This window comes from Aythya marila, assembly GCF_965140915.1.
Source record: "Aythya marila genome assembly, chromosome: 9".
Classification (NCBI taxonomy): domain Eukaryota; kingdom Metazoa; phylum Chordata; class Aves; order Anseriformes; family Anatidae; genus Aythya; species Aythya marila.
In genome coordinates, this window is record NC_139050.1 from 25,502,046 (window position 1) to 25,526,849 (window position 24,804).

Sequence of the window (24,804 nt, forward strand, 5' to 3'; positions counted from 1 at the left end):
GAGCGGTGGCACAGCTGGCTCTCAGGGGAGCCAAGAGAGCACATCCCCGACCCACCCGGCCCCTTTGTGCCCCCAGGCTCCAAGGGGCGGCGGGCAGCCCTCGGGGCGCTGTGCCGCAGGGGATGGGGGCATCGGCGGCCGCCGGGGGGCGCCCCGGGCCCGGCGGGAGGGGCCGCGGGCGGGGAGGGGCCGCCAGGTCCGTACCGCGGCCCCGGGGCTGCTGCCGGCCGGGGAGCCGAGCCCCGAGCCCCGCCGGGGGGCTCCGTGCTCCCACCGGGCCAGGCCGAGCCCCCCGCGGGGCGCCCGCTCCGCCCGCCCCGTCCCGCACTCACCGGGCGCCGCTTGGAGGGGTCCGGCCGCGGGGTCGCCACGGGCATCCCCGGGAGGCTGCGGCGGCGAGGGGAGCCCCGGGGCCGCGGTGGGCAGCGGAGGGGCGGCAGCGGGGCAGCAGAGGTCCGGCTGAAGGCAGGCTCAGGCCGTCGGGGCTCCGGGCGGCCGGCGGCGGGGCTCAGCGCCCGGCTCGCCCGCGGGCAGCGGCGGGGACGCGGGGCGCCGGCATCGCCGGGACATCAAAGCCCGGGGGCTCTCCCCGCTGCCCGCCGCCCCGCAGCGGAGGAGCCGTGGTGTGGCCGCCGAGCGGTTGTGCGGGTGACCGGGAGGCTCCTTCCTCTTCGCGCTCATAAGCACGCGGTGGGGCAGGAAACAAGCGAGCAGGCTCCCCCCCGCCCCGGCAGCACCGAGCCGAGCTCTTCACCTCGCCGAGCCTCCCCCGGGCGCGGCGGTGGAGCCGAGGGGGGAAGGATGCGGCCGCGGGCGGGTGGCGCGACCCACGCGGCCCGGGACGGGGCTGCCCCATCGGCGGCCCGGGGGAGCCCCGGGGGAGCCCCCGCGGCGCCCCGCTGCCGGCCCCGGCCGCTGCTAGGGGGGAGGGCTGGGCGAGCGGCTGCACGGCCGCGGGGCTCGCTCCCGTGCGCGCTCGGTGCCTCTGCCAAGTTCCCGGCGGCACGTACCCTCCGCAGGATCCGAGGTCCTCGCTCACCCAAGGAATTCTGCTGGCGAGGGAGGCGGCTGCGAGTCGGTGCCCGGAGAGGCAGCTCTGAGCTCCCGTCAGATTTATCAGGCAGACGATATCAAAAGATACCCGTTTCCTTCTTACTAAGTTTCGTGCGAATAGTTTCATTTTTACTAATGAACAGGCAGACGCCAGAAGAAGCAGGGTGAGGTGCTGCCGCTCCTCTCGCTCGAACCAGATACCCTGCTCCCTTCTGCTGCCTTCCTAAAGGCATCTATATTGCCTCTAAGGCAGGAGCGGCAGCTGAAATTTCTGAAACCTTTTATCACCGGTTATACACGCTGCAACATCCACTGCTTGGGAGAGGCAACCTTCCCCTGCTCTTAGGAAAGTGGAAACTGAGAAGTGGCTTCTTGCTGGAACCGCACAGCAAGTAATCCACGGAGCACATGCAATGAAGAGGGGAGGGCAACCAGGTACCAGCAGAACAGAACAGGTGAAAATGGAGCACTTTTGTAAAATGAGCATATGAAGAAGAAACAAGAACAAAAAAAAAAAAAAAGGGTTTATTCCCTGAACAGAAAAGGCAATAGTAAGTACCCAGAGTAGGCAAGAGAAAAAGTCTAGAGAACAGAAACATTGCATTTTCTTACAGTTAAGAGTGGGGAAAATGCTGGTTCTATCATTTCCAGAATCAGTGTTTAAATTAATGTAAGCATCTCACCTGCAGCCTTTCCTGCATTAATTCTTGCAGAGTCCCACTCCAGTTACTCGAAGAAGCCATCTGCTCCTGCAGGTCAGTCCTGACATTACCTGCTGCCTTCAAGTCACCCCAACACAACCAGTGCAAAATCTCACCAATCAATGCAAGGGCAGATGAGTCATTAAGGACTATTGTACGGCCCTAATTACAGCAAAGCTGGACAGGCAGAGGGTAATGTGTGTGGACAGACAACTAAAATGGCAACAAAAGGACTTCTTTCAGAATCTTTAGGTAAACCAAAAACCTGCCTTATTCACCACAAAGGGAGAGAAAAGGGAGACACTCGACTGGAAATCTTTTAATAGTCCAATAGGGCTAGCATGCCTGACATACAGTGTGAGAGTTTCCACTCCTGGAGAACCTCGTGCTTGGAAAAGCAGTCGGACATCGGTACATCTGAAGGCTAAAGGAGGTGTGACCTGTGATTCAAGTACTGCAATTGCTGTGTGGGCCTCCTTTAGGGAAAACTCCCACAAAGTAAATAGTGTAGTATCCTGTCTAAAACCCATTATCTGTGCTCCCATGGACAACCAGAGTAAGAGGAAGCTTGTACTCGCAGACGATGTTGTAAGCCTACGATAGAGCTGGAAAATCTCCGGGTCAGCACAGCCACACCGCTCCTGCTGCAGGCTGGCCCTTCAGCTGCCCACTGCTGACAGCTCCCTGCGAACGCATGCGCTCCTTGGCTCGTGGGGCTGTCCTCCTGCCACCCACCGAGGTGCACCTCGGCTGCCTGGAGTGCTTTTGGTAGGTGGTGTACACACTGAGCTCCTTCTTCCAGTGACCTTCAGGCTCTGCCTGTGAGCAGCTTCTGCAAATTCCTAGCTGAGATCAGGAGTGTATGTGATTATTTTGTATGCCCTCTGAGTTTAGAGATAAGAGAAGATGTACAGCCTTGTTCTATTAATGGAAATACTCTGTGCATTGATAAGGTACACCCTCATGCCAAGATGAACCAAAGAGCACATCACAGCTTGCATTAATTACTGTCAAATTCTAAGTATTTTCTTTCTTCTTATTCAACTTTGTCATCTTTCTAGTATTATAATTTCACAAGGATGAGAAAAAAAATAAAAACACCCCCCAAACCTACAACAGAAAGCTCACACCAAAATTGAAAACATAATGAAACCCTCACACTTAGAGATGATAATAAATGGTTTGTCCTTATGACCCTTTTGAGTTATCTTATGCTTAAGTAATCTTCCTGCTTTCAGTGAAAAAAAGCAGGATTAAGAGTGTGCGGGTCTGTCCTTCAGGGATAAGTTTAATGGAGTCTGGTGCTACTGCCGACAGTTCTCTGTACTTCTGATGGACAACCACCAAGTTAAAACAAATATATGGTGAATTTATAGAGACAAATAATACTCAGTGGATGATTTAGAGTTAGAAACAAACAAACAAACAAAAAAAAACAATGAATCAGCACAATGTCATTAAATCAGTGTCTTTGAAAAATAAAGGTTTCTGGTCAATACTAGCTTAAGATGACATAGTGGTACTACTGCCTCCTAAAAATCAGTGGCTAGAGAAGATTGCTTCTCCAAAAACTGTGCCCACGGGTAGTTTGGAACAACGCACAAAATGCACTGTCCGGCCTGGAGCAAAACAAACTGCGTCACAATAACTGACAGCAGTAAGACCTTATTCTCAATATGACCTCTGGATGACACTTAGGAAGTTAGGACTCATTTACATTGCTGTGAAACAGAGTTGATGATACTCGTTGTATTTCCTTTTGGGAAAGCTCACTTTCCCGAAGTAACAAAGTCAACGTTCAAGAAGCAGACAGCTGCCAACTTTAATGCTGCCTATGTGACTGTGACGGCCCATCCTAATCCTGTTACATTCTTCTCCCTATCAAGTCTGATGTTGTAGGCAGCAAAAGAAAATGGAAAATCTCCTGCCTTCTGTCCCTGGTCTGGGGCACAGTGAGCGCGGTGGGGCTGTGGGAGAATGTAGATGCCAAAGTCTAACACACTGGGAATATACGCAGGGTTCTTTGGGTACATTTATAATGAATCCAAGTCTGGGTGATTTTTCATTTAGGAAAGTAAACAGCCTAGGCCTTACATGTATGCTTCAGTGCCTAAATTATTCAGGTCTAATTGTATTGTATTACAAAGCTTTGTCTTTGTAGATGACAGTCTTTGTACCGTAACTGATTTGCAGGTGTTCACAAGCCTGAAAAAAATGTTTGTCCAAAAAGCAGTGCTTTTTTTTGCTATTTTTGAGCCTGCCTAAAAGCCAAACACAATGCTTCAATTAATAAAGTCTAATAGGCTTTTGGGGATCCTGGGATCCCACCACACTGGTGATCATAGTTGTGGTACTGGAAAATGGTGAGTGTTTTTTGTGGAAGAAGTGGGTAAAAAATAAAATGATGCAAGACTGTATGTGATACTTGCTAACACATGAAAATTATTAATAATGTATGTGCAGAAGCAAGAGGTAAGAGACAGGATTTGGAGGAGTTAATTACCATGTTTCCTGCACAGTTCAAGTATGACTTTGCAAAGCTCAGTCACACTTGGGCTTTTCCGGCTCACTTCAAAACCACAGCTTTGCGAAAAGCGTACAAGCACAGAGAGGCCTTCAGTCCAGCAGCTACTGGAGCAGAGACTACTACGGATGTACAGCGTGTACGCTGCCAATAGCACATGATGTTTCCAAGTAGTTGCCAGTGCTTGGGCTTCCAAGCGTGGCAGCCCCCCAGATGCAGCGCCAGTGATGCTCTGGGCTCCTCTCAGCATCTCCCTTGTGGTGCCCTTCGGCCACGCTTACCCCAGGGAGCCACTGGCATGGCCTGGCTGCTGGCGAGCTGCGTGACTGCTCTGGCTGCTGCAAGCTGTGCTCAGCAGCAAGGAAAGGGCAGCGGCGGCGTGGCACTGAGGAGGAGGCAGCGCTGCCTCTGCCAAGGCACAGGCAGCTCGCACCTCATGCCGTGCTGCACCCGAACCTTCTGGAAGGCCGATGAGGTGGAGGCTGAGGCAGAGGTGGCCAAGGCACCCTGAGCAGCAAAGCTCAGTGACTCCTGTGGCTGTTCTCCCCTGTCAGAGGAGGGCTCTGGATGCACCACGGTACAGGAGCAGGGCCCTGCGGGTCGCCCCTCAGCAGGGTGGCTCTGCCTTGGGTGCGCTTAAATGTGGTGTGGTTGTGGGGCTGTGGGGAATGTGCCTTGGGAGTCAGTCCTGGTAAGTAATCAGCACAGCGTCATTGCTGATAGGAAAATAACCACCCACCCTACTTGCCCATTTGTGTTTGTTCGTGAGGGTGTATTTCATGTTTAAACATAAACACTTGTGTTTTGGAGAAGTTAGCTGCTTGCATCACCTCAAAAGCTTAAACTTGGGTTTTTGTTTTGTTAGAATTTACATCATCTTTATTATTCTCAGGCCTCAGGGCTGGTAATTTCCTGTCTGCCTTTCTCAAAGAGCTGGATAATGCCAGGAGCCCCCAGGGCAGGGAAGTGGAGGCAGGCACCAAGAGATGGGGCCTGTGTGGGTCGGGCGGTGCGGGGCGTGCCGAGGGTGTGCTCCTACAGGAGATGCCAACAGCAGTAGCAGGCAGAGAGCAAACTGTGGACAGGGAGATACATGCAGACCGTGATGGTGGAGAATACTTTGATATAAAAACTTGAAAAGCATACGAATGCCTTGTATTTCTCCAGGCTAAATGAAAGAAGCTAGATTCTACTAAATAATGATTGAAGGCTAATAATATATTGGACTGTGGTACTGTTTGAAGCAGAATTTTAAATCTTGGTGAGTCTGTACAAGATAATTAAAGTTCAGCCCACAAAATACAGGAACACAGGTCTTGGCGGTGTGTGGTTGTTTGTTAGTTTTGTTGTTATTTGTTTGTTTGTTTTGATCTTTTCTGTAGTCCACATATGCCTTGGCCATCTAGGAAGTGTTATTTTACCAGCCTTACTCAGGCTTCAGACTGGAAGGCACGGGGTGAGTTTACAAAAGGTCCTATCCTGGTGACAGAGGGTACATGATTTGGAACAGATTTGTGCAAATAAGTACTTCTATTGAAAAAGAAAACAGAGGGCTGTTTTGGATTCCTCCAAGGTTCAAATCAAGTGTGTTCTCCAAGCTCTGGTGAATTTTGTAAGGGTATGTGTCTGCTGAAATGTCCCTGTTGTGATAGCGGTACTCTTAGAATACCTTACCCGAGTGCTGGCTCAGTGCTGCCTGGAACTGCTCTGATTCAGATCCAAGGTATAAAAGCACTGACAGGTGAAGAAAACTTATGTGTGGTACTCGGGAAAGACAGACTGCTGTTTTCATAATATCCAGGAACAGAACAGATTAAGTGGTCTGAAGTGGTCTGAAGGACAATAATTGGCCTTGCATTTAGCACTAGAAATTTTGAGTGATACCATGTAAAGTCTTAAATGAGCCTTTTTAATGTGGATGCTTGAATATAGTAGCACCCTGGCAAGCTCATGGGTGTCATGTATAGGATGGCACACTGCTGAAGTACTGCACATCTGTATTGTGTGTTGACCACATTTGATTGTTTACAGACGGGCAGCCTTTTATCAGGAGAGATGAACTCTTTGAAGAACGGATGCTGGAGTATGTGTTTTCTCAGTAGGGTGGAAAAATGTCAGACTGGTACAGCCACTAATCAGGTTACACCATGCCAAAGGGTGTGATTCTTCTCATTGTCATATTATGTTAAAAAGATGAGCCGTTGACATACTGCAAACCTAATAAACATACTAAACACTGAAGGCCATGTTTGCTCAGAGTGTTGAGTACAGTTATAATCAAGAGGATTATTAAGGCTGGAAGGTATTTAAAGTGAGAGGAAAGAAATGTCTAAATTTAGGATGAGAGATTAAAAATATTCATAAATATTGTCTAGGTCACTGGAAAACAATCCATCACAACAGTAAGTAACCTCACCTTGCCTGGCACAGCAGGAAATTAGTAGTCAGTTTTCTTTCTTGCTGTTTGCATCCTAAATTAAAGTTTCTTTTCCCCATCTGAACGACAAAAGCAAATAGTCTGCAAGAAAAATAAGTTCTGTCACAGATTAGCTGGCTCCACATCTCTGGACAAAGAGATAATCTGAACAAAGTCCATTACTTAAATGTCTCTTTTTGGTCTTTTCTTAATCACGAATGGCAAAGTACAAGGCATAACACAAGCACTGTATAGAAAACGGGGAGGAAAAGAACTAACATCCTGACTCTGGACTGTCAGAACACAGTGAGATACAGTAGCTTTTGTGGAGTGCCTTGAAATACGGAGGAGCAAAACTTTGGCGTGCATGAGTCTGAAAGTGGGCAAATAAATCTCTATTAATTGTTTCAGCGAGGACTCGTCTTGCCTTCACTGAAGCCCGTGGCAAAGCTTCTAATAACTGTAACTGTGAGGTCAAGTCATAGGATATCATTCAGCCCTGAAAGATCTTGCCCTTTAGTTAGGTGCTTGTGTGTGGTATTTAGCTGCATAAGCACAGTAGCAGATGTCTGAGCACGCATAAAACACAGTACCTACAATGAAAGCAAATACCTGCTCTACGTTCAGCTTAAAAGGCATCATCATGCCTCTGGTGGAGTTCTGCAGTGATAGCTGGACACTTACAGAGGCTGGGTCTGGCCCCTGATGAAGCACCCTACCTCTGGGAAACATGAGTGCAGAGACAAAGAACTGGTCCTGTATTGTGTAGAGGGGTGGCATGGCATCAACAGCTTACTATTTTCACTTGGTTTACTTACACTTGGCTAAAAATAGCTTACACAACGCAAGTGATATCCTTTTTTTTTTTTTTTTTCCTTTCTTTAGCTGAAAGTCTTCCCCTGAATCTGAGTTTGTTCCCTTACTACATAGTGTTTTCAGTTTCCATTTACTTTTCTCATATGTTTAGTTACCTTACTCTCTGAGCCTCTTTTCACTTTATTTTCCTATTGGATGTCTTTTTTTTTTTTTTTTTTTTTTTTTTTAAATACTCTGTTTCACAGAAGCTATTAGTGTAAGGCAGATCAAGTAATTTCAGGGTTAAAGCAAACCCTTGAACTCAGTGTTTAATGGATTTGTAATTAGGCCATGTATCCCTGTGAGAATGGGCAGTTTGAGAATTTACTAGGATTTGCAGACGGATTTAGTAGCCTACTAAGTGTTTCCAGACCTATTAAATTCCTTAAGAAGTTTTAAAGACACCACCTATTTAGGCAGGGAAAGATTCTGAACTAGGATGTCTCTAAATACACACAAGACTGAGAGATAAGGAGTAGAAAAATGCCTGTTTTGCAAAGAAGAAGGAAAAGTTTCAAGGATTTTATAATTTTAATGCAGGGATACATTTTGGAAAAAAAAATCTATCGTGGTAACACATGGCTACTTTAAACCATATAACGTGTTTTCTCTGAGACCTTATTTGCATATTTAATGGTACATGAATGTTAAAATACACATTAAACAGGCATTATATGTGTATCATACTGTAGGTATATATGACTAGTACTACTTTCTGATCCTAGAATATATAATTGTATTTAAATAAAAAATCATAAAGTATTTGCTTTCCATAATCCAACCTGTTTGCCATTAATACGATTCTGAGGCATTACACCTCTATCTTTTGAGGAGATCAGATCGTATCTGTTAAATGCCAAGTGATATAATTATGAAGTAACGGTTTATTCTTACCCGTAGCTACTTGGACTCTCAGGATAGATACTAACTTTTTTGTTGTTACTTACTTTCCACAAAGAAAGGGCAAACTACATATAACCACAATACCTTCCTCCCCCTTCTCCACCTCTCAGTGCATCTGGTTAAACTTTGGACAAGGTGGAGGAAGGGGAATGGAAAGGCACAGAACAAGTGGTCAGTTTTCTCACAGTAGCATAATGCTGCTGTTTCTTTTACCAGGTTAAAGATGCCCAAAGAGTAATGAGTTTCTTCTTCGTTCAGTGATTACCCTGTAAATACTACACAGTATTAAATTGGGTCCAGTCACCTGTACAGCTAAGTGAGTGCAGAACTTTCTTTAAATTTGAGCTGTTTGGATCTACTTTGGGGTTAGCAGTGGGTTTGACTTGTGAAATTTGGTTTGCTTGAATTCAGATTTTCTCTTAACCGTAAAGTATACCTTCATCTCTCAAAGTGGTTTGAGTCCATACCCCTATCTCCTGACAGCAGCAATCTGAATGTGCTCATAGATACTTAATTTGTTCAGCCCTGTGTAATACTCATGTCCTGCAGTTACAGTGAGCTTGATTACATCTTGTTAAGGAATATAAATTCATCTGTTCCTGTAACTACTCTGACTGCTGTCTCTGTTACTTCCCTAATTACCTGACTGATGGCATCCTCAGTGCTAAAAACATGTTTCTAAAAAATGCTGACTGTTCCGAGTGGTGAGATAACAGAAATGTACTACAGCCTGCCTTGTGCCTAACAGCTTGCTCTTTATACAGAGAGCTACAATGAACTTTTATTCTCTCATTTACACAACTTCAGAGTAGCTTTGTTACCTGCAGGTAAAGCAGTTCCACTGCAGTCTTTGGCACTACATTAGGTTTGTACCACCGATCATCCAACCTAACAGCGTGGAGTTTGGCTTTCTTTAACTGATAGCAGCAGCAGGAGTTGATAGTTCATTATGTCATGCTGTGAGTTCTTAAAATATAATCAAAACTATTAATCTGAAGAGTTTCTGAAAATAAAATTGCTGTTTAAACATCAAGCACAAACTGTCCTTTCCTCTTTCTTCACAGAATTAGCTTTTGAAAGGCCAAGAGCTGCTGCAGAGATAACAAGGACTGAAGAATTTACAGCAGGTGGTACCAACTGTGCAAGTACAACTCCCAGCCAAAATAATGTGACACCCAGCTGTGTGGAAGCCTGGGGAATCAGCAAGTGACTCAGGCGGAAGTGAGAATGGAGAATCTGGCTGCAGCACCAAACCCATTCCAGAAGTGTGTTATTATTCCCTCTCATTCGGTGGGATAGCCCCCCAGGGAATGCCATGTTAAAACTAAAAAAGACTTCTGATATAAAAATCTTTTTTCACCTGAGACAAAATTTGTTTGTTCTCATGTATGCTGGTGCCATCATTATTAATTTTTGGTTACAGTTCAGTATTTGCTTCTCTTAAGTAAATAATATTCTGTTCCAATAGAGATTGCTGAGACAAAATAAAATTCATATGAATGTAAATAGTCCTGTTTTCCCAGTTTTTGTCTATCACATTCTGTGAAACACCTTTGGAACAGCCTCCTGTGTCTTGAACAGCCTAACTGCAGATATCCTGGATGATCATCCTAGTTGGTATGGAATGATGGTGATAAAGAAAAGCTATTTACCTTTTCTCTTAAGATTTTATTTTATTCTTTTAAACATTTTTTGATGTGGATATTGGTTTCTTAAGAAGCCGATGAAGTGTGAAGAGGGTTGATTCTGTTGGAATGATAAATGGATCGATGCTATATATTTTATAAGATCAACTATGTAGAACTGTGTGTAAGACAAGACCTAAATGTATACTAACATGGTCGATTTTTATTTATTTATTTATTTTGTCCACAATGAGCCTTGTACTCACTGGAGGAAACTTGCTAGAGTTCACATAAACACTGAAACAATCTGTGACAGTGGTGATATTGGCTACAGCTTTCCAATTGCTAACATATTTAAGGCTTGAGAGAACGAAGCCTATCACAGTTATAACAAAGCCACTGCTGAGGTAGAGGTCATGATGTTTCAGTTATGTGGAGATCAAAGGATAAAAATGCTAAGATGCTTTATGATTAAAACAAAAGTTTAATCTTTCATATGATTTAATAGCAATTAGAGAGAACAGTCCAAATTGGTTTGAGATTTAAAAATTAGCTTTTTCTGCTTGCAGCGTTTTAGGAGATTAGAAATTTGAATTAGCTGTTCTCCATTTAAACTATTCATAGCTTTGTTAAGATGAATTCCAGCGTTAGTTATTTTAAAGGTATAAACAAGTGATATTTTGTTTTAAAATTTCTTCTTATCTTATGGTAGAGGAGCACAGTATGGTTTTCCAGCATAATAATAATAATTAGTATTTTGTATGAGGTTCTAATAAAATAAAAATGCACATAAAATTCATTTGTTTGAGCTGAGATGCATAGAAAGCTTTGAAAACAATGAGAAGAGGGGTTTCTCTGATGTTGGTAAGGCTCAGGAACAGATGCAATTCAGTGTTGTTCATCTTTGAGCTATGTTTCTCCCACACGATTGCAGCTAAGACTCAAAAGACTTTGAACGTTTGAAACTTTAAAAGTTCTGAAGTTCTTTTGGAAGCTCTGAAGTTTTAAGTTTACCTCCCTGGACCATTTGCTAAATTTAAAGAGTTCAGATGCTGGTATAAGAACAGCCTGATTAAATAAGAAATGCCTGAGGAGATGACACCACTGGCTTTCTATGAGTAAGTTTTGTTAAAATAAAATTAATGAAAATGTTTACTGTGTTTATTGCAGCTGAAAAAATACATATAGAAAATTTCAGTCAAAATATATGCTTGTGTAACAAATGTAATTGTACAGTTCATTTTGTTAAGCTGTGACCTGCTTTGTTTTTGTGTTTCTGATTTAATGGAAAAGTGCATTAACAGCCTGCTGTGAAATCATGACTTGCCTGGGGCCAATCAGATGATCTATCAGTAATAACTTAAAAAATACTGTGGTAAAAGGAGCTCCTGGCACATATCCTTTTTAAATTCTAATAGTCTTCTCTAATGATGGCCAAAATAAGATACAAGACTGAAGCAAATGGAAGCTTGTACACTTTTGGAAACATAGTCATTGTTATCCTTTGTTCTGAAATGCTAATATTTTATTCTTGACAGAAGAAGCCTTTCTCCATTCTACTCCTCGTGAAATTCTGCAAGGGCTCTGTATAATAAATTCAGGACACAGGAAGCCAAGCTAACATTCAAATAAGTGGTAGATGGGCAGAGGTGTCCTTGAAGTCATCAAAAGCTGATTGCACAGAAGTACTGAAAACAAAATTTTTAAGTTTGAAAATACTGGTTACAGTGAGTTTCAGTGTATTTCCTTCACATTTAGCATGATATCCATCTGAAAACCTGTCTTTGATTGTATCTCTGCATGCGAGCAATGTTGCTGCATTTTTCTAAGATACTCTCACTTGGGCTAGTTGCTTTTTTACAGTAAAAAGAATGCAAGAAGGTCTGAAATACTATGCTTTTAACATAGTGTATGCTTCCACTATTTTTTTTTTCTGGATACCATTTATACAATATAACCTACTAGAATTATTTCTTTCCAAGAAGAACTTAACGTTTCTGGATCTTGTGTCTTATGAAGAATTTTCTATCGTTACCTGATGGTATATTCAATGAGCATTTGTATTCTCTAGAGCTGGAGCCATTTGTAGCACAGTTCCCACCTACTTTCCATTGGAACTCAAACTCATAAATAATTGATGTGCTTTTGGAAAAATCTGGTCTGTCTAATAAATTCTTTCCTGTCTTAATGCACTGGAAAATGGGTTTAAATAGGGCCCTGTGAACATACTGGTTCCTTATTAATCAGTTGCTGTTGTTACTAGGAATTTTTGTTTAGTTTATTTCATTTCTGATGTGACCTGCTGAAATGGTGTATTTTGACTAAATGTGAGATGAACATATATAATAGTATAGGGAAATATCATTGACTGGATTGAAATGGAAGTTATTTGAAACAGAGTAATGCCTGTGATGAAATGGATGCTCTGAAATGTGGAGTGCTGTCACAGCAATATGAATGTTAAAGGACATCCTCATGTGGTAAAGTGTGAGTCATTCAGCATTAGAAGAATGAAGACTGAGAAACAGCCCCAAGACCATCAAAGGCATATCTTCAAAGCTTGTCTGGGATAGTTGGATTCAAAATGCAAGAACTTAGTCTCAGAATAAAATTTAATACATTTTAAAGCAGGAAGAGTGGTTTGGGGTGGGATGTGCACCATACAATTCCCAAGTCCAAGACATAAAAGCTGTCTTAAGTCAACTAATACAAACCAACAAAATAGCCTTTATTCATATGAAGTCCACTGATGAACTAATGAAATGGAGTTTTAGTGATTTATATATATATATATATATATATACACACATATATATGTATTACTGCCTTTCAGAAAGGTGAAAGGAATCCTGGGAACTGCTCTCCTGTTCTATGTACTTTAAAATAAGTGCATAACCTGTGTTTTCTCTATTGTAATCTCCACCAGAAGAAAGGAATAGTTTTCAAATCCCTCTCTTGTTATTACTTAATACGTTAGAGTTGTTCATTGTATGGGTGGAATATTAAGAAATGTTAAAAAAAAAAAAAAAAAAAAAAAAGAGACAGGATTTTTTCCATTCTTTCTCCTAGTAAGGCTCTACTGGCGTATGTTTGAATACCACCCAGTCTTTCAGGACTGTCTCACACAGGAGATGGATAACACTTGTGCCTTGCTTTTTGCTGTGTGCATAATACAGACTGCTGTAATGGTATCTATAAGCTGAAGCTTTAATAAATTAAATATGGTAACTCTTGAATTTGATATAACTTAATTATACATGCCACTCTCGTTCTCTGCTATATCCACATAAGCATTTGGTACATTTGATGTTCTTAGCAAAGAAAACAGTGTACTTCTGGAACTGCTTTTGTAGAAATGTAGGCTGCAGCTAGACAATGCCATGCAGATAAAGCAGCAGATGTAGAATGATGATACCTTGATGTAGTCTACCCTGCCCTATGCCAGTAACTTTTCACAGTAATTCACTGCTTAACGGCTCCTATGAAGAAGAAATGGGGTGGGAGTCTAGGCCAGTTCATTCCATTAAGGGAAGTTTTCTCAGCTGCGCTGTCCTGGTTGTGACTGTAGAAGTAATCCTGCTGTGCAGCACAGCAGTGGGGGGTTTGGGAGAGTTGAGGATGTCAGCTGTACCTCCTGAGATGAAACAGGTACATCTGAATGTAGTTAAACTTCAACCTTCATAAAGGAGAGAGTGTGCTCACAAGGGTGAGAGTTGGGCTCTTAGAACTAGGTCAGGGCATGCTGGCAGATAATATCTGTCTCTTTGAGTGTGATTTGCTTAGATCTGTATTTTTGGGGGAGTTTACAGAGAGTACATAGAGAAAATATGTCTAGGAAACTTTAAGTTCTGTCTGCTGAGTAAAACCTTAAAATGGGAACATCTGGCCAGGCAGTGTTGCAGCATACATGTTTTTGGGCTTCTCATTCTAGTTCAACTGTGTTGGGGCAGGCAGGCAGGTGGGTGGGGAAGTAAATTGAAGTTTAGGGAAACAATGTGTCAAGTAGTAATTGCACTCAGGAAAGGATGAATAAGAGTTTCCTAATTAAAAGATGTTTTGCAGGGAGCTTCAGCTTAACAGAGTGACTGCTTTGTCTTAATTGTTTTCTGTCAGTGTATATTTATATGGGTGTTTGTCTCTCACTGGCCTCTACTCTGTGAGTGAATTGTGCTATCTGGTGCTAATGAAAAGACAGCTGTAGTTCCGAGAGAAAGGTGTGTGTTAAACTACAGGCCTGCTTGCCAAGCTGCTTACTTCATCAGGTGTTATTCTGTTCCAGTTTCAAGCCCTGTTCCTGGTTGCCTCTCCAGGAGATGAGGGAGTGATTGTTTGGAAAACTTAGGAAAGAAAATAGGCTCAGTGGAATGTGAGGTGAGTTGGATCTGTGGGAGAGATGTACGTACAACTGAGAAGCTGCTTAAGATTCCCTGTGCAGAAACTTAGAAGAGGGAACAAGGTACAACCTTGGGCTGCTTGTGATCGAGCTTGATGAATATAGAAATACTTAACTTTGTAATCTAGCTAAATCTCTGCCATTCCTCACGAGCCCATGTTCCTAAATTAAAGAGGCCAGGTATGTAAGTTGAATATATCTTATAATAAGAGAATCTTCTCTTTGCTGCTTTTAGGTTTAGTATTTTTCATGTAGATCTTGGATTTCTATCTCAAGTTAATTATGAATCCTTATAGTTCAGGAGCAGTTGCCAATGGGTTCTTAATCAAGAGAATGCAAGCTAAATTATGCTTCTTGTCAGTTAATCGTAATTTTTGTGCTAGTGTTCATAAGAGATCTGTATCATCCCATAAACAAGAACAGAATTATTTATTTGGGGAAATTATTGTGTGTATGAAAAAAGAGTTTTATTGGAGTGAACTTTTTTTTCTTGCCAAATGCTACAGCACTTTGCCTTTGCTCTTGCTATTTTAAAATTGTGTACTTTTGACAGCCACTTAAATACATTTTCCAATCATAATTTACTGTATGAGGTTTTTTCCCCAGGGTGACAGTTAGGGACTAGAAATAAAGGATGATATTTTGGGGCAGTGAGAGTGGATACTAAATTAAAACAGAAATTAAGCATAATACTGTTTTCCAGTTGCACTCCAGTGCACAAAGAAAACAAATCCTGAGCGTGATAACTAGTATTGCCACCAAAGATTTCTAGGCCTCCTTTATAAATGAGTGAGACCATGCTTGCACTGGTAACAGGTTCAAGTCCCACTGCAAATAAAAAGCACTCAGGCAAATATCTCCTGAAGAAAACAAAATTCTTCTTTCCTCCCATGGTACTCGGTCACCTTTCTGACAGCACACTCTTAGCTCCAGTGTCTTCAGGAACACAAGTAAACAATACTGAGCTCATGTCTGGGACAGAAGGAGGGCATGTTTAAAAATGAGAGAGTTCCGAACTGTCTCCAAGAGTTGAATGTGGTCAGTGCTGGCAGGAACGTAAATAATAACAAATAAGATAATGCAACTCCTAACAGTGAGATCAGCTGGCCTGAGCTCATTTTTGCCAGCTCCTAAAAGTAAAATGTATTTTGGTTTGAAGCTTTTCCATGTCAATCAAAGACCAAAACATTGGTCTTTTTTCCTTGTCACAAAGGCCTGACATGGCAAGTGTGTGAAAATGATAATTCTTGGTCATCAGGGTTCAGAAACTGAGGAAGTCACACAACAAAAGCCACAGCTGTGCAGATATTGTTGACCACTAGTATGGAATGCAAATATTACATAAAAATCAATGTCAGGCCTTGAATAACTTGAAGTCTTAGACAGGGTAAGATTTACTTGATGCTGGTACAGAAAATCCACAGTTCTTCTGATGAGCATCTACTTTTCAGGTTACCTCTTTGTGGAGCACAGCAGACTATTGAACTTTGAGGTGAGCACAGGTTGTTAGGGCTCTAAATATGCCATATCTAGAATTCTTCTCCTTCAGAGCTTCCCTCAGGAGCTGTATTCATGCTGTTGGTTATATTGTGATTTTCTGCAGTATTGCACTGTCATCTGACCAACTATGCTATGTAAAGCTGATGTCACTGGGCTGAGGATTGAAGAAAGTTGTTTTGTAGATACCTGAATTCTGTGAAACCAGGGGGTGGTGCCAAGTGGTTTTAGACTGTTCTTAGTGTAAGGAACAACTGTTACAAAACAAAGGGCAGAGCAGGACTCAGGTTCTAGAATGATTCCTGTGGGTGTGTAATCTCATAACACCATCAGGCTGAGCGAAGAGCTAGTGGAGAGCGTCTATTCTGGGACAGCTTTTGTCTAAGTGTTAGTTCAGACACACAAAAGCATTTCTCATTTGTTTAGGCTTTCTGGGATTTTAATTGAGCTGTTTGTCTGACTTTTTTTTTTTTTTTTTCCTTCCCCAGTGCACATTCTGGTATAAGTAATATGAATGACTTCACTGCCCCTTCAGTGCCTCACATTCTTTTGGACATTGGAAAATATCTACCGCTCCCAACTGCTGGAGTTTTATGATGTTTATTTTTGTTTACTTGACTTTTATACTGAAGATACCACAACAGCTTGTTTATCGTTGTCCTGAATACAGTTCAAGTAAATGCCAGACCCCCTCTTCTTAATATCTGATGTTTAAGCTTGATTTTGATGCTGTGATTTTTGTCGCATGAAAGCCAGACAAAAAGACACAGCAACTTTATATTTCAGGTGGAAATTCCACTATTGTCTTAAGGTGTTTTTTGGTTCCTTGGAGAAGTGCATTTTTTTGGCTGTCACACAGTCTGTTTTCTCTCTATGACCAAGCACAGGATTTAGTTGCAATCATTAATCCCATCCTCTCCCTTGTATCTGTGACACTTGGTTCAGCGTTTTGATGTCATTAGAAGTAGGTGTCCCAGTTAGCAATCTTAGCTGCCTTACTTAGTTTTTGAGATAAGTTCATGTCTCTGTTGCTTAGTTTGAAAATAGTTCATTAGTTGCAGGCAAACTGTAAATCACAAAGCTGGGCACTGCAGAGTGTGAACGAAAGCTCTTTCCAGTCTGGTCACTTTTGAGATGCACAATTCATAGTGTAGGAACTGAGAGCTTTGGTGGTGGAAATTGTTGACTCCTTGCAGAGACCGGACTGCTGACTGCTTTGAAGGATTCTTTTTTTTTTTTTTTTTTTTTTTTTTGAGTATCTACTGATAATGTAGCTGGTTGCAAAATTTCCATCCATGATTGTAAAGTTAACAGAAATTGTTCTATCTGTTTGTGACTGATAAGATCTTCTGATATCCATCAGAGCTTGTTCTAGAGGTGTCTTTTCCTTCCTGTCACAATCACATTCTCACATGGACCACTGTGAGGCTGGCTTTGTAACACATTTCCTTGCTCAAATAATGAGGAGTTGAGAAATTATTTGCAAAATGAGTGGAAGATTTAATTCTTCCTGATTTCTGAATGGAAGTTAGTGATTTTGTCCCATGAATCACACACAGAATCACAGAATTTTCTAGGTTGGAAGAGACCTCAAGGTCATCGAGTCCAACCTCTGACCTAACGCTAACAGTCCCCACTAAACCATTTCCCTAAGCTCTACATCTAAACGTCTTTTGAAGACTTCCAGGGATGGTGACTCCACCACTTCCCTGGGCAGCCTGTTCCAGTGCCTCACAACCCTTTCAGTGAAGAAGTTCTTCCTAACATCTAACCTAAAACTCCCCTGGCTCAACTTAAGCCCATTCCCCCTCGTCCTGTCACCAGGCACGTGGCTGCCTGTTTCCAGCTCTACTACATATGATTAGTGAAAGCTCTCAGGGCTGAACTCTTTGAAACCTAAACCAGAAGTGTCTGCAGACTTTAACATTCACCCTCTCGTGTTTTTTGTTTGTTTGTTTGTTTGTTTGTTTGTTTTTCAGAATAGTTTGTAGTTGTCTGAGCTTGAGATAAATACAAGAGTGATCTTCAGTAAAACTAAAATAAGAATGTCTGTCTGAAAGCTCACTGGGAGGAAATGCAATGTGATTTCTGTCGTGTCTCTGTAATAGGGAGGATATTAATTTTCTGGGCCCTTACTTACTAGATTTTGTCATACTTAAAATATATTGTGGTGACAAAGTCATCTAAATGCTTGCAGAAATAGCTTGCTTTTTTTCCAGTCAGTTACGACTGCTAAATACCTGTCTATGTTTACGTGCCAGATGACTGCTAAAAGGAGCTGAAGAAATGCTTATATTTTTATTACCCTTTTTTCCTCCCGAAGCTGGGAGGATACATAAATCCTTTTGCCGTGTACCCTTAACTGCACTGCTCCTCCTGGAGCTCTGGTTAGGGATCCTCAGCTCTTTGACTCGCACTGTAACTGCTCTGTCTTTCATTGCTGGAGGTTTAGCACGTCAGCCCATGTCCTGTTGTTAATACAGGGGGTGACGTGCTGGAATGGGCCAATATTCCAGCTGTGTGAGCGTCTGACTCTTACTAGTCAGGGCTTTACCTTGGTGACATTATAAAGACTGAGCCAGACAATTACAGACCTCACTTTCATGGCGTGGGGTGGGCTTCTTTTTCTAGACGGTGCTAAATTACCATGCACCCAGCTGCTGTGGTTTAAAGACCAGATTAGGTTCAGAGTCTCAGTATGCGCAAGTGCTATGTGTCAACTTTGTAAGTGATAATCTGTTCAGATAGACCTTTTTCCCTGTCTGTGAGACACCGTATTTTTAGTTATGCACTCTGTGAGATGATGGCCTTGGGATGTGAATTGATGCATAAATGCAGCAAGCCATTTCAACAGTTCAGCCAAATTCTCTTACAAAAGCTGAAGACCACTTAGCATTCAAACTGTTATTTGAAGTGTGATTTTTTTTTTTTTAATTTTATTTATGTTCTTAAGAAAAAAAATAACAACACGGTCTATTAGTAAGCAGTTTCACCTGGCTGCACTTCAGTGGAGTGTTCAGAAAGGGCTTTGAACTGCTTTCGTAACGTCTGCCTTTGTCCAGGGACACTAGATACTGTTGGCATCTTCAGAAATAAAAATTTCTCCTTCTCTTACCTTTTCTTGACGATTGGTTGTTAATCTCACTTTAATAATCTTGTCCAAATAGCTATTCTATACATACTTTTGTCATGGCTTTTTCTTGTAAATCTTTCTTGATTTTCACACTTGAGCCTCTGAAAATGGCCCACCTGCCCCATTTACTATATTGTATTAATTTATTAGCCATTTTATGAATGTTTATCCAAGGATGACATTTGCATGTTGCCAAAATAATCTTACAAATAAGCTTCTACCTAAAATTACACATCCTCAATAATGTTTGTGATTTCTACATACACGTAATTCATAGTGATAGTTTTATAGCTGGTTTTATGAGGTAACAAATTAAATTTGTTATTCACTTCTGATCTTTGTGTGTGCAAAATAATAAAACATTCAGGCACCTGGTAATACTTTTTTTGAAGATGTCATGTTCCTTTTCCCAGTATAATTTTTGTCCACATTGTGAATCTCAGTCCTCACAGAGGCAGTATTAAATGCTTGACCACTTGGATGTGTTGATCATATATCCTCTGATCTTTGAGGTGGAAAACGTGGTACTTTGAATGCTTTTAAGCATTATTTTAAGGTCTCAAATTTCTTTATATGTATATATATCTGTGATCCTTAGAACTCTAAAAATTCATTAGTTCAAATATCATGGTTCTGACTGTTCACAGAACTTACCTTTATAACATGCATTCATGGCTTTTATGTAGTTGTCACGATCAGTATTGAGTATAATCAGCTTTGGTGCAGAACACCCTTCAATCTTCACACCTGACAATTAGTGACAAAGTAGATGAAGCTCAATCCTTTAGTCTTCCACCCATCCTTCCTTTAAGTGCCCGGGCTTTTCAGTCTGCCTGGAACATTGGGAAATTGGCTCGCTGAAAGATGGGGAAGTAAAAATGCCTGATTCAAAGGATAGAGGGTACACTGTGAAAAAGTTCACAGCTGAGAAACTTCCCAACTAGGTGCCTCAGATCATGGACATGGTGACATTTGGAGAGAGAACTGTTCCCACAGCTATTGCCTCAGTTCCTAAAGATAGTGTCTTAAATTGTAGTCAACCACTACTGTCTGTGAGGAGTGTTCTGTTTGGTATGTGCTCAGCTTAAAAAAACATAATAAAAAAGTATTCTATTTCATACAACTCTGATTTTCTAATCGGCTTAGATTATTGTGGGGAATAAAACAACATTGAGAAGACAGATCTCAGCATGAGCAGCTGTTGCAGCAGAGTAGAGGTAGGTGTACACAGGTGAAAAGCCTTGTGATAGTTTGGGCAGCAGATGCCACATATCTGGATAGTTAATAACAAACTCGTTTGAGTTACTGGATAGTGGACTGTGGTTTCTAAATGGAATGACAATGTCAAATGGCCAACACCCTCAGCCTTCTGTTGAACAGATGTATAAATTCTGCTTCTGTGAGCAAACCAAGAAAAAAGCATTCAAGAGATGAACAAAATCAGAGGGGAAAATATCTGAGTCATTTAGTTTTCCAAAATACAGCTGAAAGTGTACCATATGCTCTGCATCCTAATTCAAGTTCTAATTATGTACTTTCAGTCAAATTCAGGATTACTGCAAGGTGGATGTGAATTCATTGAAGTTGACAGAATTATATTAATTCCCACATAATTGACCTTAATCCAGACACGCAAATGATTGTAGATGTTTTATGGATTTTTAACACAAAATCATAAAACTAGATTAAGAGCCCTGGGGTTACATGTAGAAATTTGGCTTATGTCAGTGATGAAGTGGCTTTGCCAATGTCTTTGTAAGAGGATTCTTTTAGGTTCAATCTAAGCTAGTTAAATTCCTTGTAGTTGGGTTTTATTATGTTAAAACCTAACCCCATACCTGGCATTCTAGTTAGCATGTTGAGTGGAGAGAGTAAAGACTAAATAAGTACAAAATTCTGGTTAGCTTTCTTATATTAGTTAGCTCTCACTCCTAGGTTGAATATTTGCACTTTACACAAGAAATTTCCATATGTTGCTGTGTATTCCTCAGATGCTTAAGTCCTGTTTAAAAGTTAATTTTTAATGGGGAAGTGTAAGGATATACTTGGTCTTGAATCTTTTCTTAGTTGGTCTGGTTGAAGATACTTGGATTTGATAATTGAAGTTTAGTCTATGCATGGCTGCTCTGTAGATATTTGGAAAGGATAAGTGCAAAAAAGAACCAATGTATGTGAAACAGCTGTTAAATATTCTCTATCTGTCTCCAATATATCTTCATGTGATTCTTAGGAGGAATGAAGCATGGCCCTGGGGAGGATGAAGGGAAAGTTTTCATATGCTACCTGAGAACTTGTTTTGACAGGCGTTCCCACACTTGTGCTGTAACAACTGCTGGGTAAGCTTTGTCCGAGCTTATGGAATCTGCATCACTGCTGTAAAAATCCTATTTAAATGACATGGGTGAACTCTAAGGTCTTTTAAAATATAAATCAATATGTTTAAGAATGGAAATATACCATAAATACTGACAGTACACGGAATCTTTTGCCAAAATTGTGTAGTAGTTGTGCTTCTTTTTAAGCTGCCCAATTAAATACAGATATAAAATGACTGGTGTGCTTAATGATTGAGCACGCCATATCAGGCAATATACATTCCCTGTACAGTGTTTCACTGGGACAAGCCTAGGTTCATTTTCAAAGAAAGTGCTCCCAAATATTGCAAGAGTTGTAGCATTTTTCCTGATGGGAACTGTTGTTGGACTGTGTTGTCTGAAACACTGGCAGCTTTGTGACACTTAAGGAAAAGACAGACATATCGGTGTGGTTGTTCTTATGTGTGTAACCCAAGAGTGGAGATGCATAAAATGTGTGAACATCAGTAGCATGTGACTATGTGAGAGGTGGGGTGACTGAAAGAGGAGTGCTCTTGGCCATGTAAACCTCAGCAGCTGTTTCAAAAATATCCTGTGCACTGAGATATAAGCAGTCATAGCACTATTCCTAGAAAATATAGGATGGAAAGGAAACTTTCTTGAAAGATTGCTTGGTAACTAAAGTACTGGACTATAATAAAATACTTGGAAAGCATTTTCCTCTGGCAGCGTTATCCCCAACAATGAAGTCAGTGTTGGAAGAGCAGTATTAGATGAAAAGGCTATTTTTTTGTTTGTTTCTAACAGTCCTCTAGCAATAGATATAGTTATTTCCCTCCTCTTCATCTCTGTGCTTATTTTTTGTATTCATGTCTTACATTATTCTGATTTTAGAGGCCAGGTTTGACTTTCCATGTTCCCATTCCTTTATGCTTAGGTTGGTGTAAATTTTTGGTACTTGAACAAAACTCTGAAGACAACACATTCAGAAATAATGAAGGCAAATATTAACAAAAACTACGAAGCTTTCTGGTGATGCTGTTTTGCACTTTGTCTCTGTCTCTCTCAGCAACATAGTATGTTCATCGTATCCATTGATGAGAGAAGTGGTTATTAAAGCATAATTATAAGGGCTTCAAAATAAAGATTAATGTTGGTGAAGAATAACGGAAAACTTTAAGAGTACATTAGGCTAAAATAAAAGATACAAGTTTTTAGCCTTTTTGTTGTAAATTGACCATGATAGGAGTAAAAAAATAAAAAAAATCTGCCTAATAAACTTAATCCATACTTGTTTTCTAGCTTTTTTTTTTTTTTCCCTTGAAGCTTTCACAGCATCATGGGTATTTCTAAAGAAAATGTTGGAATTAGTTCTACCGTGTATTACAGCTGGAGTGCAAAATCTTACAATCTTCTTCGTTTGGAAAACCTCTTGAATAAAACAAATGACCAAACATAGCAGAAGCTGGTACCCAGAGTGCTCGTTCCTTCTCTCTAAGAGAAAAAATAAGAATTTCATTGTGTTCTTAAATTGCAGAGTAATTACTATGGAAAATAAAGAGTCTCTGATGCATTCATTAAATTCAAAATACATATGGAAGTCATTTATCAAACACAGTGAACAAAACAAGAGGAAGTGTGTAAATGTCAGAAATGATGCAATATGATTTCACGGTCCTTGAACACCAACTGAGTTTAATAATGTCTGTTCAAACTTTTCTCATTTTCAGCCAGGTGAACTGTTCAAGTTATTTTCTCATTTCACATACAAGAGTGGTTCTGGGTGACCAGTCACTCGGTATACCATAGAAAAAGAATGGTTGGGTTGGGGTAGTTCTTAACACGCTGAATGGTACCAGTTAACTGGCTGGAGCTGCTTGCTGTGAGGAAAACCTCAGCCTCTTGCTCTTAGTGCAGCTGGCCGCTGCTCAAGCACCTGCATAGGCCACCGTGCTGCAAGCTCTGCTCACGCTGGGCTGTGACCAGTCACTGCGTCAGCACGTCTGCCATGTCTCTTCGGTAGCTATAGGAAAGATATCTTTGGTGCCAGTGGCAGGGAAGGGCTCAACTGGAATTCCAAAAACTGAAGGGCAAGATGGCTAGCAGCATTAGTATGCCAGCAGTTTTACAAGGAAGAATAGCAAAAGATGTAGATTCACTTCTGTGCTTAATCTCTCATGCCTTAACTGAACAAAACATCCAGTGTAAGTAAACTGGTAAATTAAGGTGGATAATCACACCTGGCCACTCTTACAGTTACAGAGCAGAACACTGCTCTCTTTGAAAGTTCTTTTATTACTGCTCTCTTTGGAAGTTCTTTTATTACTGCTCTCTTTGGAAGTTCTTTTATTCATTTTCTCTGTTGATAAGATAGCTTTGATCTAAACAGAACAAATTGGAAGAAGTCTTATAAAAATACCTGCATAGATTACCAGTTATTTAAGATAATAAATGTTATACCACTTTAAGCAGAACGAAGGGGCAAATCTAGCTAGTCATACAAAAGGAGGCAAGTAATAACTGACATGAGAAATATGTAAGAAAAGGCAAAACTGAAGAAAGTACAAAATTATCCATCAATACATCAAACAATGTATTTGCTATAACAAAATTGCCCAAATGTTGAACTAAATTGATTTTTTTTTTTTTTTTTTTTTTTTAACTCAGTTATTTAGACTTGTATGTGATGTGTGAAGAATGTTATACTTGCATTGTTGAAGCAGATTTCTCAATTGCTTTTCACTGGCTTACCTAGCTGTGGTTGGTGTCTGAGAAGATAAATATGAATCACAGTGTAATTCTTTCACACGTGTCTGAATAAATGCAGGTGTTTGGCAGCAGGAGTATCACAGACCCCAAATGTACAGTCACACAGAACATCTTTTGTTGAGCAATAAATGACATCTTATTCCTTCTGTTTGTACCAGATAGAACAGCTGCAGCAGTGTCAAAGTGTCACTGACCAGGGTGATCATTTGCAAAAATGAAGCAAAGGCTTTGCCCTTTTTCTAGGTGCTTCAAACTATTTAGCCATAAATGAGCAGGTATTGCTCTGTGAGCACATGCTTTGTGCAGAACTCAGAGTAGTGGCAAGGCGAGGTGCCCCATGAAGGACAGAGAATTTGATCAGGATTCAGGAATGGCATTCTGAGAGAGAAAATGGTGCTTAAATACTGTAATTGATTTGGGAAGTGTATAAGGTGCTCACTACCACTTTTTTCTTGGAAAATGCAAGTCTCTATTGACTACACAGATGATGCAATTGTGAAACGTTCTTCCTGCTCCCATCTTTATCTTCAGTGTTTCCATTTCTCTCATTACCATCTGCCTGGGATCACAGCTGGCTGCATGGAATACTCTCCCTTTCCCTCCCTCCTTCTCCCAGTGCC

The 24,804-nt window shown here is 41.2% G+C and overlaps 1 protein-coding gene and 1 long non-coding RNA gene across 3 annotated transcripts in view; one reads left to right on the forward strand and one right to left on the reverse strand.

Annotated features, from left to right (window-relative positions):
• Positions 1-1,136, reverse strand: part of MME (membrane metalloendopeptidase) — a 38,263-nt gene extending 37,127 nt beyond the window's left edge. Inside the window, exon 1 of one of the 2 annotated variants that reach the window (XM_082767774.1) lies at positions 1,011-1,136. The gene's annotated coding sequence lies outside the window, so the exon portion shown is untranslated. Of the gene's footprint in view, positions 1-332; positions 811-1,010 lie in introns of those variants that run through there. The other variant, XM_082767772.1, reaches the window with a different exon arrangement.
• LOC309881619 overlaps positions 1-9,685 on the forward strand; it is a 51,607-nt gene extending 41,922 nt beyond the window's left edge. The window contains exon 3 of the long non-coding RNA XR_014318163.1: positions 9,517-9,685. This is a non-coding gene — a long non-coding RNA (uncharacterized lncRNA). The remainder of the gene's footprint in view (positions 1-9,516) is intronic.
• The last annotated feature ends 15,119 nt before the right edge of the window (positions 9,686-24,804 follow it).